General features: G+C 45.5%; 1 long non-coding RNA gene across 1 annotated transcript in view; it reads right to left on the bottom strand.

Annotated features, from left to right (window-relative positions):
- LOC109511859 (uncharacterized) overlaps positions 1-13527 on the bottom strand; it is a 24443-nt gene that overhangs the window by 4418 nt on the left and 6498 nt on the right. Inside the window, exon 2 of the long non-coding RNA XR_002167407.1 lies at positions 7157-7160. This is a non-coding gene — a long non-coding RNA (uncharacterized LOC109511859). The remainder of the gene's footprint in view (positions 1-7156; positions 7161-13527) is intronic.

Genomic DNA, 13527 nt, shown 5'->3' with positions numbered 1-13527 from the left:
TATATATATATATTAGTATAGTGCTCTACAGTCGCCACAAAGAGAGAAATACAATAAAAATGGAAGCAAAGGGTCTTTGCAGCGGCACGGAGAATGGATGACGCTGATTTAAAACTGCCATGATGCCTCCCAGTGGTCTCCAGACTGACTGGAACAAAATGAAGACAGTCCATCAGTCCGTCCTTTGCTTTATTTGACCATTTGTTCACACGTTGCCTTCTGTGTGTGTGTGTGTGTGTGTGTGTGCGTGTGTGTGTGTTTGTGTGTGGGTGTGTGTGTGTGTGGTGTGTGTGTGTGTGTGGGTGTGTGTGTGTGTGTGTGTGTGTGTGTGTGTGTGTGTGTGTGTGTGTGTGTGTGTGTGTGTGTACATGGTAAAAGTAGAACGAGAGCACCCAGCTTGTGTGTTTAGGACTATCAAAGATAAATCTCATCTGATAAATACATGTGTTGTGGGAAAAAAAAAATACAAACAAGGTTTCTCTTCGTGGGTATTCATTTTGCTGTGCGGAAATAAGGCAAAAGAGAAAGAATGATGTTGGGAAATAGTGCAATGCAGGGAGCCCACATTGGGCCCGGCATCATCCTTTTAACACCTTTTCCTGTTGAAAACAAACCACTTAAGGAGACACCAAAAGCACTCCAAGCATCTGTTTCTGATGTTCGCTGCCACGCTCGCGTATCTAAACTGACTTTACTTTGCGAGCTTGGCACTCAGACGCACCAGCGAATGTTTGCACATGAAAGCCCCCCCGTCCAGGGAAAAAAAAAAATGAAAGGCAGCGCAGGCATCAAACACGGGCTCCAGTAACTGCTCGATGTATAAATGACAAGCGCCAGCGCCTTTTTCTCGTCCGTCATTTGCTGCGTGTTTCAGCAAGCACAATTACTGCTCTCTTTCCCACAAATTCTGCTTGGGAGTGTGATGAGCAAAGAGCCATAATGTTCTTAAAATTAAAAAACAGGAATATTACCTTTTCATCAATCCTGAAATACACAAAGAGCCAATGCAGAGATTTTAAAATTGGTGTAATATGCTCCCGCCTGTGGCTCACCATTTATGGGAGGGGCTAAAAGGGTCGTAGACATGCTGGAGCCTATCCCAGCCTTCTTCGGGCAGTAGGCGAGGTACCCCCTCAACTGGTTGCCAGCCAATCACAGGGCACACAAACACTCACAATCACACCGATGGACAATTCAGAGTGATCAATTGACCTACTGTGCATGTTTTTAGAAATTGGGAGCACCCGGAGAAAAACCCACACAGGCACTTGGATAACATGCAAACTCCACACAGGAAGGCCAAAGCCGAAATCAAACCCATGACCTCTGCAGTGTGAGGCGAACGAGCTCACCAGTTGACCACCATGTTGCCAAATGGGAGCATCTATAAAGCAAACAATAAATGACCTAAAATTGAACCCTGCGGCACACCGCATGTTCATTCATAGACTTTCAAGAAGCATTATATCTAAACTTCATTACATTTCTCTCAGTGAGGTCGGATAAAAAATATTTGTGTACAGCCAAATGTTTGAGTCTATTTCAAAATAGGCATAGTCCTCCATTACAAAAGCAGCACTTAGATCGAGCAGTATCAATGCCGTTAATTTATGGCAATCAAGTGACATCTAAAATGATTTCAAATCTCAACAAGGGCAGTCTTTGTTCTATGGCTTGCATGAAAAAAACAGACTGATACTTTTTACCAATAGTAGATGTGGCTAAAAAGTCACTGAGTTGATTAAAAACTAGTTTTTCTTAAAGCTTGCATAAAAATGTTTGACACTGGTTGATAGTGGCCAACATTGCTCAAATCTAAATTGGTCTTTTTCAGAAGAGACATTTATGCCATGTGTCAGTCCAAAATTGCTGTTCAAGGAAAAGGTCATCCATCACGGCAACATTGTTGAAAATTAACTGCTTGTTCCCGTCGTTCAACAAAAGCAAAACACACTTTAAGTGCCAACATAGGTTTTAGCTGTTCTACTTCAACCGAGAAATCACTGAATAAAACAAATCAATCTGGCCGAGAAAGCGTCTGTATTTATCGCCGCATGACAGAGACATATGTCAAGTGAGGGAAGAGTGCACAAAAAAGTCATTATCATACGTCACATTAAGCGCGTGGATCGTGGCGGTCTGGCGGGGAGAATTGCAGCCCATTAAAGAACACGATGGCGTCTTTAAATGTCAAAAGAAAGCCATGCTCGCAAAGCCGAGTGGATTCGCGAATTGTTTTCTGTCCACAGGAGCTTTTTGAGCCATGACAACACAAGCGCTGAATATGTGATCATTTAAAAACATTGCAACGGTGTTTCTTGTCAGCGCTCGACCAGCCAACATGAACAGAGAGCCTGCTTCTCACACCTGAGTCCCGCAAGCATGCTGTACCACTAAAAAAAAAGTGTATCTACCTACTGTTTGGGGACTGGAATGCTAATAAACTGATTACTGGCTCACCAGATGGCTCAAGTTGAAGGTCTGTTGCTTTTTTTACACGGCGTTTGTCATTCTTTCTCGCACTTTCTACAATCTACCGCAACACATTCTCTGCCTATGCCAGACATACGGTATACATCCTGTGTTTGAGTGTAAGCTGCCTAAACTTGTCAAATTTCCAACGCGTGGGCATTTCTCTGCCTCATAATGGTCGTGGCAGGCCAAAATTCACCTTCCTTGTGTTTCTCTTTCATCTAATCAAGGCATCGCCTGGCAACCCGTCAGGCTTTCCATTCCGTCTCCCTCTGGTGGTCATTGTTTTTATACGTCTCCTGGACGGCTTATGACTGGAAAGTGAATTTCCTCGCTCTGTACTCATGACATGTGCACTGACAAATTTCGATTCCATTCCATTATATTTGTCTGGTCGTCCTTAGGAAAAAGCAAAAACAAGTTGGAATCAAAGGAATCGGTGACAGGAATAGTAAGGACGGGGTAAGGGTGCATTTGCAAAGAGTTTGTTGTGGCATTTGGATATTTTGGAAGGGGGTGGGCGCGGTGGGGGGGCGAGACGCATCAGCCACTTTGAAATGCGGCGCCGCATGCGGCGATGTCGGCGCTTTACGAGTCTTGATGAGCCGGGAAGCAAGTGGCACCCCCTGCTGCACCACGTGTTGGCTGTGAAAGTCTCGGCAAAAAAAAAGTGGAGCTTGTGCGGAATGTGCGCAAGTGCGTGTGGTCCTCGTTGTGGAAATTGTCGCGAAGTGTGTCGCCGTTGTGTGTCAGTGGGTCAAACCGTCAACGTCATTGGAATGACAGATCCCACAGGGGCATGTTGGAGTCAACAGTTTGCTTTTGTTTTTGATCGGGATGTTATCTCCTCCCATTTCCTAGCTCCGCCCTATTCGTACCATCGGTGGTTCTAAAGAGATTTTGAACACACACTTGCTGAACCCCAGTGGAACGAAAAAAGACGCCGTGGACAAGACAGTTGTTGTCGTAAAAAATACATATTTGGCCAAAAAGGGAAACACAGAGATTGTCAGAGAAACGCATCCTGTCTGGATTCGAGCGTCGTGTCGGCTAGGCTAACTTAGCTGTTGTCGTTCAAAGCTTCTTTGATCTGTGACGTCGGTTGTGTCAGCGCTGATTGGTTGAAACCAAAAGACGCGCGTGCGTGCGCACATGTTCGCGCTTACGCACGCACGCACAGCAGAGGGCAGCGGACTATCGACTGCTGAGGTGCGCTTCACTCGAGTGGCGTCGCTACAGTTGCAGTAAGTGGCGCGATAAGAGCGGCTTCTATTTTCGGAACTTCAAAAGAAAAAGTGCAGCGTTCAGATTATAAGCATTCCATTTTAGTCCTTTGTTAGTCACCGGCATGAATCACGGCTCATTTGGAGGTGAGGATTCACCTTTTCCTCAAAACATGTTGAAGGCTAAGCACCATGAGAAATGCCTGCGCGCTTCAAGGAGACGAAAAGATGCGGCAAGATGGAAGACTGCGAGCCGCGATGCACAGCGTTGCTTTTCTTCAAATCACAACGACAACATTCGCTCATTCCGCTTTGCGTTTGCGACCGTCTTCGCTCATTAGCATGTTTTGCTCTTCGCTCATTAGCATGTTTTGCGTGCGCTCATTTCTGCCACCTACTGGTGGCAGATTTTCCACTTAACCTGATAGAAAACGCCTGCGGTCATGAATAACACATTTACTCTCAACCTCAGGCTGAGTATGACATGATCATTTTCCTGTGCAGGAATATGATAATAAGAGAAAAAAAAGAAGGGAAAATTACCCTTTGGGAAGTTGAGATGGGGTATGAATTTAAGGACTCTGAAGAGATAGAGAAAAGGAAGAGGATACGAAGAGAGAGGGGAAAAAAAAAAGCTGCTGCAGCAGTCAGTCGTGATTTGTGTTCCCTCCAGAATTGTGCTTGCCGGCAGCAAAGGGAGGGGAGCCTGTACTTATTCCTGCATCTCACATACCTGCGGTGGTGGGTGTGTGTGCGTGTGGGTGTGTGTGTGTGTGTGTGTGTGTGTGTGTGTGTGTGTGTGTGTGTGTGTGTGTGTGTGTGTGTGTGTGTGTGTGTGTGTGTGTGTGTGTCATATGCGCGTCAAGCTAATGGAGTGTTGATTGCCCGGCAGTGAGCAGGCATCAATGCGTAATTGGAGCTCTGCAGTGTAAGAGCTTTAAAACCAAGACTCTTCAAGTCCTCTAAGTACCCGTGTATGGCAAGCAAGCGAGATGTGGTGGTCGGCGTGACCTCTCCCGGTGCAGGCGGATCTATCACAAAACTATTGCTCGCTTTTGATGTCTCTCTTTTTCTCTCTCTCTAACAGCGTCATTTTGGCTTAGAATAGAGTTAACAAAGTGGATGTTAAGAGGAGACTTTCAGAAGAGGCTCTCTCCCCTTTGGTGAACCTCGCGCGTGTTGCCTGGCGACGAGGTTGCCAGGGAGCAAAGTTTTGATGAAGAGTCAAGAGCACAATCGCACAAGTCCGACCTTTTCTTCACATTGAAGAACACATTGTTGGGTATCAAATGGAAAGCATTGGAGTGGACAAACAAACTCATGATTCATGAAGCCCAGTGCCAGATGTAGCAAAGCAGCCCCAAAAATAAAACCAGTTATTCACAGAGGGGACGTTTTTGCATTATTTTGTGGCCCATTGTGGGTTTTTCCCCTTTTTACCACGGTGACTGCTCCCCGAGTTTGGATCCAATCTTGATTCCACGCGCATTGGACTTTCATTTTATCTTTAACCATCATTACCTGTATTTTTAGCCTTTCAAAAAAATGCCCTGCACATTTTCAGCCTGGACTAATATATTCAGCGGCACCGGGTTATATTCAAAGCATTTCAAATTCAAAGAGGGGAATAGGCCGAGAAATTTGCCTCAAAGCAGATTGCCTGCTGCCTTGCTTCATTACCAACGGTGGCACGCTCGAGATCAAGCGCAGACTGATGTAAAAAAAAAAAAAAAAGCCAGCGTGGAAAACGGAGGCTTCCGCCAAGGCTAATAGCCCGCTCGTTAAGTGGACATACGCTACTACACGATTAATGGACAGCAACTGAGAAAGCCAACATGGAGGAATATGTTCACGAAAAAAAGTTAGGAGAGGCTGCTGCATCCAGGAATGAAAGCTGCATATTATCTAGAAAGATAGATATAGCCATACAAGTATTATGTCTTTTGAAAAACCCATTCACTGTGCGCCCACTTCCCACATCCATCACAAGTTTCGATTGGTTCCAAGAACGCGACTGGCAACGAGCTCATCCCGGTGCCGCAAGTCTTTCACATTGCAACAGCGCAATAACACCAATTGAACATTTACACACCCCCACCCCTCGGAATCTTGTGGAAAATAGTCCCCCTTTGAGTGCCGCGGCCGTCCCAAGCACCCGCCTGCAGCGGCAAGAACAGTTGCTTGCATACAGAGAGGTGGTTTTGCTAATGCCAGACTCTCCCGGGAGGCCTCGCAATTCAAACTGATGTTCCTCTTGTCTCAAAATCTGCATTTTTCATCTGCTGGAGGCCCTGCTGGATGATCCATCGCCACCTCCCTCACTCGCTCGCTCCTCCACTCCAACGGTATTTATTTCTCCTCCCTAGGCCAGACAGATGGGAGTGTTGGGGAATAAAAGCGTCAGTATTTACTATATTATTTACTGGCCTTGGTGTTTGCCCCTTTAGCAGGACAAAACACCTGCGTCTCCTTCTCCTCAGCTTACCTGTGCCGTTTCGGATTTATGTTCAACAGCGATCCTGTGCGAGACATTTATGAGCTCGATCAAACATGTGTGAGTGCTGCTATACGTCACGCCAGTCATAAAAGTGTATTCAATGCTTGGACATTTTCGACTGAAACTGATCAGTTCAGTCCAAATACAGATTTTCCCACTCAGTTTGGTGCACTTTGCTGCCATTTAATGGGTGTGGTGCACTGGGAACATCAGGTTTTCATATGTAAGGAAACAATATCTTCGAGTAGACAAAGCATCATGAGCAACCCCTCGTGTCGCTGATGGTGTAGTGGTACACTTGCTTGACTTCTGTGCGGGCAGCGTGGGATCGGTTCCCATCCAGTGGCGGTGTGGATGTGGGTGTGAATGGTTGTGTTTCTCTATATGTGGCCTGCGAGTGACTGGCAACCATTTCAGGGTGTGGTCTGCCTTCCGCTCGGAGTCACCTGAGATAGGCTCCAGCTACATATAGATACACACACACACACACACACACACACACACACACACACACACACACACACACACACACACACACACACACTTTTCAAGTAAGCCAGCCAGCCAGCTAGCTGGTTAGCTAGTCAGCTAGCCAATTAGCTAGCCACCTAGCCGGTTAGCTAACTAGCTAGCTCGATAGATAGAGTAGACAAAGCGTCTTTAGTAACCTCAAATCAATTGTCTCAAGGGCTGAAGAAGGTAGTGGGTGGGTTTTGTTTTCATGAGGTCAACTTTGTGTTTTTTTGTGTGTGTAATTACAGGCAGATTAAGGATGTGTGGGGGGGGTGCTTCTGGAGAAGTCTTTGATGGAATTAAGGGCTCATTTATTCCATTAATCTGTCACCACACTGTTAAGGTGCTAAAGGCACAAGTCAGGAGTGCAAGCTATTTTATTTTAAAAATCGTGGTGTGATGTGATTTAAAATATTTGGAGAGCGTTCCAAAAGGAAAGGATCCACTTCACTACTCTAACCTGTACTTGGGTTTTGAGTCCCTCCTGTCGTGCAATAGAAATTCTGCACTTATCTATATTTGCCATGCAGGCCGTCATATTCGGGTCTACTTGGCGAGACAGCAATGCGAAATGAAGGCAATCATATCAGTCCGTGCAGTCGGTAGTTCACTGTCAGTGTGATCTCCGGTACATTATGACGGTGGCAAAGTATCATCAGCAAGCGCTAAATTTCTTAATTTGCTCTGATTGGGACCTATTATGGCAAAATGAAGTGGAGTTAGCAGGCAGGCAACGAGGAGCCACGGGAGCGTGCGCCGCAACCATGGCAACCACCAACCAACAGAGGGAAGGAAAAAAAAAAAGCCTCACCTGAGTGCGTGTTTGTGGACGACGGAATAATTTACAGCGGCAGAGCCATTTTTCAGTATCCAGAGATTGTAACGTGACGGGAAGGAAAGGAGTCAGTTGCCAAGCCTGGGTCGTTTAAGGGTGGCCAATCATCCAATTATCTGGATAAAACAGGTGGCACCTCATTGGGAAAGCTCATTAAAATGGCATTCAATCATGGCTCCTTGCCGCCACTGCAAATGAAAGCGCATTTGCGAGTTGCCCTGTTGAAATTCTTCAAATAGAGTCAGCCTTGCCGTGGGAGAGGCTCTGCCTGATGCTGAGTAATTGGACGGTAGCATCTCATCCAGTCACCGTTTGCTCGTTCTCCCCGCCGCACAATCCTTAGTGGACTGCATAAATGGACCGAGTCCAGCCTTTGTCAACAGAGCACAACATCCCATCTGTTCTGCTGCCGTCTTTTAATGTGCGTCTTTTTTATTTCTTTATTTTGCCAAGCTTACAAAATGGCACCGGCTTCATTGTGGTCGTTTATGATGTGTGAAAGTTCAGCGGGATTTTATGGACAAAAAAGGTAGTACCTGAAACAAAGGCTCGGGTGTTGTTTGTGTTTCTTTTTTTCCCCCGCGAGTGCAAATGATGGATAAAAACAAAGGTCAAATTGTTGCTTTATCTTGCAAGGCACCATAAGTCATGATAGCCGCATGGTGCAATGCAACACTTATTGAGCTGCTACTGCTCCCCGCTCCAAAAAAAAAAAAAAAAAAAGGATTGATGGCATTGAGCGTCAACTTGTTACGCCCGTGAGCGGAGAACAGAAATTGTCAGATTAGAATAGATTTGGGGCCCTCAAACATTTGAATTACGCTTCTTCAACGTCATCATCAGTGTGCCATTGATCTCTTGTGGGTGGTTCGCGATGGCCTTTCTCACACAAGGCAGCGAGCGGGGCAGCCTTTTCATTCGCCAGAATGTCAAGTAATTCTCCGCGACAGCAGCGAGCCGACGCCATCGCGGCCCGTCACAAACACTCTGCGCCTTCGCCGCTGAGGCCGTCGCAGCCCAAAGTCGATTCTCGCCAAAAAGAAACCAGAGTGGAGGAGGGTGGGGGGGCATGTGATTCAAATGTAAATGAGCTGTATTTGTTGCTGCTCTTTTTAGCGGGTCACACGAGCACCCACCCAAAAAAGCTACATTTTTGCATTTGTGTTTTGTGATAAGAAAAAAAATAGCACAAGAGATTGTAAAGAATTTAAGCATCTGTGCATCCGCAATTTGATTTTGCTTCCCCTTTTGTTGCCCATTTTGGCCACCGGGAGGCAGTATAGCACAGCCATGCAGACATCAATGATAGTCATTTTTCATCGAGGATAAAGAATATATGCTTGGGTGTACTGTTATATTTTCTGCTTAAGGTGTTCAAAAATCGCAACTATCCACGCGAATGTTGCCAATAGCTTTTTTCAGTCTAGACTAGCAGGCCTTCAAGGCATTGATGTATTTCGTTTGTGACACCAGTTCTGGAACTTTTCTGAAACAGCTCGTATCACACTTCGCCGGCACTGAGCAGAAAATAAATGCCATCTTGGGACCGCTGCATTAAAGGCTGTCATTGTTCCACATTTTCTCCTCATGGTTAACATCTCTCTAACTCCCATTTGAAATTCCATCAGCTCGTGGCGTCAAAAACCTGAAACTGTGTTAGGATGGGATGGCAGGTTGGAACCAAGAGAAGCAAAATAGATCAATACTTAATTTTCTCGCCAAGAGATATGTTCAGGTGCTAATCGGGAGCGAGTGGAAAAGATGACATGCGGAACGGTGGTTCGGTGTGGCCTTTTTTTTTTTTTTTTTTTTTTTTTTTTTTTTTTAATATAGCAGACGATCCATCACTCTACAGATGGGAGGATTTGCTCAAAAGACACTTGTCTCGGTGAGAATTTTCCACAACACTCCCCATAATGTCTTCCTCTCGTACTGAAGGAGAATAAAAAAAAAAAGGTGCACCAAAAGGTTATTCAAGGTTATTCCGGCCGCGTAGCGAGCTAATCAAGCTGTCCGGCCGCCGCTCGGGGATGCGCGCGTGCTCATGGCTCACGCGCACGGCCCGAACGCAAGCAGACAAGACGCCCCCTGCTTCTTCCAGTCAAGTTAGAGCCCCACACAGACACACGAGTGCATATGCAGCTCCCCACAAAGTGGGAATTAATTAATACTGACACCGCAGCCAGTGGTGTGTGTGCGCGGGTGTGGAGCGAGGAGCACGAGTGGTCATTAAATATTATGCAAGGCCTATACCCACACAGTGAAGCCAATCTCCCTCTCAATGTCACCTAGAAAATCTTAAGAAGCCCTCAATTATCTTATTCGCCGGAGCTTATGGGCGCTAATGAAGGAAGCATGCAGAGGAAATTAGCTTCAGTGCGGGAAATGGGGAAAAATGGGCACAGATTTTATGGAAGAACGGCCAAAGAGCGGCGTCGGCGTTCTTCCACCCTCTCGTCAAAGTTTGCGTCGTGGTTTGGAGAACGAGAATTTGTAGAGCTCAAGTGTAGGTGATGCAGCATCCCCATGGCAACGGCGGAGACGCTGTTGTCCTCACATCAAAGTCGCTGTGAGCCACTCGTATGCTGCCGGGGATGGCCTTGAATGGATTGAAGTTTCCTCCTCAGCCTCTCGCTCCTGCAGGCAGGCAGCCGCAGTCTTGAGCAAAGTGACGTGATGGTTATAATTGGCTGCCCTCTGCCACAAATCGGATCACACAACCAACGCTGGGAGTGCTCCGGCCATTGCCCTTAATCCCCCTCTTCCAAAAAAAAATCACAGACAAGAGGGAGCAACAGTCACACAAAAGCGGTTGCAAGTTGATATTTGAGTTCCACCAAGCGCAAAAAGATTGGAAAATGAACATTAAGCGTCAAGAATTCTTTGTGACGCCCCCCCCCTGAGCCAGCTTGTGTACATCACCCGATGAGATCTTTGCACCTGTGAGCAATTGACTCGAAATTGCACAGACCAGTCAGACAATCCATCGACCCTCCATTCCGCAGCAGGGGTCACGCTTGACGGGGTCTTTTATTACCTCAAATTAGGCTTGTGCATGTGTGTGTGTGTGTGTGTGTGTGTGTCCCTCAGAGGAGAGCATTCATCTCTTTGTCCATTTGTTGCTCTCGTCCCGTTAATTGACTTATTTGGACCTGCAGCGGGTTGTTTGGACAGATAGCGCTGCCTCGGGCAACCGCACAAATAACTTCTTCTGCACATTAGTTACAAATGACCAACGCGGGTTGAGGTCAGAGGGCAGGAAATCAGCATTACAATAAATGATGAGTTTACAGTGTTGAAACTAAAAGCAAGATTGGAACGTAGCTTTCCTTCGCAAACCCCTCGTTTGCCATTCCCCAAACATGGCCATTCTTGAGGGTATTCTGAACGCGTGTAATGATAAATTGTCCGCGGAAAATGCATGTCCATCTTCAACAAAATAGCAGTGCTAGCAATCATAAAGCTAGCTTTAAACAAGCCAACATTAGCCACAGCTGCTAGGTTGGTGGCGCTACTTAAAATGTGTTGTTACTGTAACACGGAATGTTACGAAATGCAGGCTGGGGTCAGAGAACCGCAAATATATAAGGAGTCCAATAAATCGGGAGTTTACAGTATCAAAACTGCTAGCAAGACTTGAGTGTAGCCTCACTTCGCCATTCATGAAGGCCTTATGAAAGTATGTCATGACAAATTGTCACAGAAAAAGCATATCCAGCAACAACATGATAGCAGTTCGCGTACTGTAAACAAGACAACGTTGGCCACGGTTGCTACTAGCGTGACGTATTCGTAATGTACTGTGACTATACACTGACTGTATAGAGTTTGATTATTTTGGGGGTGGGCACTTCTAATCAATTAAAAACAACAACAACAAAAAAGAGGTGATAAGCGTACTTGTCAAGATGAAATGATGCTAATTCCAAGCCGCTCCTGAATCCTTTCAGCGGCTCACAATCAATAGTTATCTAACCTAAACTAATTGAAATGAAATACACGCAACTCACCAGAGATGGTTATTAGTCACGGACATCCTCTTGTGCTCCATAGAGATAGATAGTTTTGGGTAGTCACTACTTGTTGCCTCGCTGGAAGTGCAGAAGAAATAAATATTCCTTTCTTGGGTTAAAACAAGCACAGATTCAATCCTCACAATGTCCACTCAATCTTGAAAAGCCTGCCATGGAACTTGTTGGGTTTTTTTTTTTTGTTCTGTTTTTTTAAGGCTCAGTATTTATCTTTGTGAATACGTGCCATCTCCACCTTTAAACCAGGACGACATTCGAAAGTAATTTGATCTATTCCTATTCCTTTTCGGGTTTTTTTTTGTTTTGTCTTGGTTTGGGTTTTTTTGCGGCTTTGCAAAACTCTTGTAAGGATAAAGCAGATCGGAAAACGGATGGATAGAAGTCAGCGCCGCGATCATACGCTCGCTGATTGAACAGTTCTCTCATTTTCCTTGCTAACCTGTCAATAAGTGCACACGCATGTAAATCACAGCTCCTTTAGGTGTACTTTAAATCTATATATTGATAGACAGACATGAAGTGGAGCTGCGGGGCAGTGCGGGGTCAACTGCTCAAAATAGATTTCAAGCGTCCCGCAGCTCATTTGCAACGATGGAGTGACACTGACGATAGAGATGGGAAAAAAAAAAAAAAACAGAACACAGTCGCAAGGCCTGTCGTAGCAGTGTGTCATTTGCGGCTGCACTCCTTCTCACATTGCCGCTTTGAATGAGATCAGCTCATGAAATGGCCTCTGTTGTCAGTAAAAGCCTCCGCTCAACTGGCCACTTCCTGAGCTACACATGCAACTGACTGAAAGAGATATTTCTCTAAAAATATGTTATTGTTGTTGTTGTTGTTTGTTTTTATTGTGTTTATGCTGCAATGCATCAGGAGAGGAGTGTGGATCTGAGCTGCACTGTGTTTGTGCTGCATGTTGAGCCAATGAGCCGACGCAGAGGTGGAAGGTGCGCATGCTCGGGGCTGATGGCAGCTGACAGAAGCGTGGAGGTCAGCGTCAGACATTAAGAGCTCCTCTCCCCTGCTTATCTCGCTTTTCCTCGATGATAGCAAATCATAGCCCTGACTCAACTAAAGCGAAAGGAAGGAGACGCCTGAAAGCTGAACGCTGTCTTCATTTGGTACACAAACTCTCTCTTTCTCTCTCTCTCTCTCTCTCTCTCTCTCTCTCTCTCTCTCTCTCTCTCCTCTGACTTGAGGGGGGCGGAGAAGGGGGGTTTGCGCTGGCCTTTAGAAAGGCAAACTTGTAATCTGATAATTAACAATCTGCTAAATTTCTCATAAGGAAAACAGTGATGAGAAATGTCTGCCTCATGCCTGTGAGTCGGATGACCTTTTGCCGAGGCTGAGATGGCAGGCGAGGCGACTCACTTAGAAGCATTTAATTAGCTCCGCTCCCGGCTGTGTGTGCCGCCAACGAGCGGCGGTGGGAGATGCGGGAGGAGATAGCGGCGGAGAAGAGGAGGAGGAGAGCCATCGCTGAAAAGTCTACGTTCGGTCCCTCAAACTCTCCTGCCAGAGTGGGATTATTGGAAAGTGACAGGCAGACACTCTTTATCGTCATAGTAACAAACTGTACTTATTATTAGCTTAGCATAGATAGATGAATAGATAGCTAGACAGACAGACAGACAGACAGACAGACAGACAGACAGACAGACAGATAGATAGATAGATAGATAGATAGATAGATAGATAGATAGATAGATAGATAGATAGATAGATAGATAGCTAGATAGATAGATAGATAGATAGATAGATAGATAGATAGATAGATAGATAGATAGATAGATAGATAGATAGATAGATAGATAGATAGATAGATAGATAGATAGATAGATAGATAGATAGATAGATAGATAGATAGATAGATAGATAGATAGATAGATAGATAGATAGATAGATAGATAGATAGATAGATAGATAGATAGATAGATAGATAGATAGATAGATAGA

Source organism: Hippocampus comes, unplaced genomic scaffold (genome assembly GCF_001891065.2).
Source record: "Hippocampus comes isolate QL1 unplaced genomic scaffold, H_comes_QL1_v1.1 scaffold18, whole genome shotgun sequence".
NCBI classification, from domain to species: Eukaryota; Metazoa; Chordata; class Actinopteri; order Syngnathiformes; family Syngnathidae; genus Hippocampus; species Hippocampus comes.
Note: the sequence above shows the minus strand (reverse complement) of the source record. Positions and strands in the feature narration are given on the sequence as shown.